This window comes from Helianthus annuus, chromosome 10 (assembly GCF_002127325.2).
Source record: "Helianthus annuus cultivar XRQ/B chromosome 10, HanXRQr2.0-SUNRISE, whole genome shotgun sequence".
NCBI lineage: Eukaryota > Viridiplantae > Streptophyta > Magnoliopsida > Asterales > Asteraceae > Helianthus > Helianthus annuus.
In genome coordinates this window covers 110,460,926-110,462,833 of record NC_035442.2, presented here as the reverse complement: position 1 = coordinate 110,462,833, position 1,908 = coordinate 110,460,926, and positions in this window count along the sequence as shown.

Genomic DNA, 1,908 nt, shown 5'->3' with positions numbered 1-1,908 from the left:
CTTATTCTAGACCTCCAACTGATGTCAAATTTTGGGTATAAGTTTATAATTCAGTAACTAAGATATCTACTCTTTTACATTTTCAAAAATCATATTTTAAGGTCATTTTGGCATAATGGTCAACATATAAGCATTTAACGGAAACATGCATGTGAATAGGATATCTAATGAACCAAGTTGTATAATCATAGAGGGTTATACTAACATGTAAATAGGTCCAAAAGAAGCTCTAAGGCAATCCTAAACTTGGCTTAAATGGGTCAGAACTGAAAGTCAAAGCAGAAGTCAAACTATGCGACTTTCGGTTCCAAACCGAGCCTAAACTGAAAATTGTCGAGTTGAACATGTTGGGACATGTTCTTATATTAATTACCAAGTTATATTAATGATCAAACAGGTTGCATGTATCCTACATTGCTAATTATGTATTAATTTGAATTTAAGCATTCTGTTGACTTTTTAAGGTAAGCCTTGACTCGACAATTAACATAGTTAGAGTGGGAATCTGAAAGTACCCTTTTAAGGGTTTGTTACCCACCTAATTACCTACTTATAGGTATTTTTAATTCAAGATTTTACTGACTAATTATTGACTAATCTCGAAGTCAAACCTTAATTACGACGGTTTGACTTTTAGCTAAATAACTAAGCTAAAATGGATTAAGGAGGATTAAGGACACTTACAAGAGTCCTAATTACTGCTAGGGATCACTAGGAAGTTGGCTTGATGTCCAGAGAGCTCCAGAGATGAAGTTGTGAACTTTTGAAGTGAATGAACTAACATGGTCACAACTAAAGCTCCTTATATAGTGAACTAAATGTCACAAGATCTTGCCAAGGAAGTCTACATGTGTTGTGAGATGATCCTAGGTGCCCCTATGTGGCTAAATACTGCCTAGCAAGTCCCTGATTTCGAAAACCACTCATGAAAGGCGGTGGAACTGGCTGAACAGGCAGCTGTCCATTTTCTGTTGCCAGCGACAGCCTTACGGACCGTAAGCCAAAGCTCTTGCGGTCCGCATGCTCCTCTTGCGGACCGTATGATTATACGGTTACGGTCCGTAACCGACCCTGGTCAGATACGCCCAGATATGCACCTTGCGGACCGTAAGCCTAGGGCCTTACGGTCCGTAATCCGCTGACCAGAACCGAAAATTTTATAAATTCCAAGACTTGACCATGAAACTTCGTAGACTCTGAATTTTCATGCTTTTACTGCAGTAGGGGACCACCTAGTCAGCCATTGCATGTCTAGCCATGCATTACACTCTTTTGGGATCTTGTGGGAATTTTGAAATGACGAAAATCTCAAGAATTTCTCTTGGATTCTCATATAGTTGGACAAGAATTAAATTTCAAGTGTAATTCCCCTAATCCAGAATTTATTTACTGAATGTTACTGTAACAATTTAAAGAATCCAATTTTCCATATAAGAATGGAAGTATTTATTTAGAAACAACCGGCTAATATATCAGATGTTTATCAAATGATTTAAGGATCTTGGGATTTATAATTTGAGTCGCTCAGAGATGTTTTAATAACATGTCGCCCTTGGGTCGTTTAGAGGTATTTTAATAACATGACGCCCTTTTTAAATCCTACCATACATCCTTATTTGATCCGGGTTCCTGACACGTTTGTCTCACATGACACGTGTCTTTATTCTATTGGACATGAATTTTCGAGGTGTTACATCTATACAGGAAAAGTTTGTTATTATCCTGGGAACAATTAAGAGCTTTGCTTCAGAAGACTCATGGTTTTACAATGCATGTAAAACTTGCAACAAAAAGGTTCTTACGAACACTATTTGCAAGGACAAGAAAGGGGAAGTCAAGGATATGATGAAGTAACTGTCTTGGAGTGCCAAACTGATCGGTGCAATAAAAGAACTGTTGTGTCTGTTC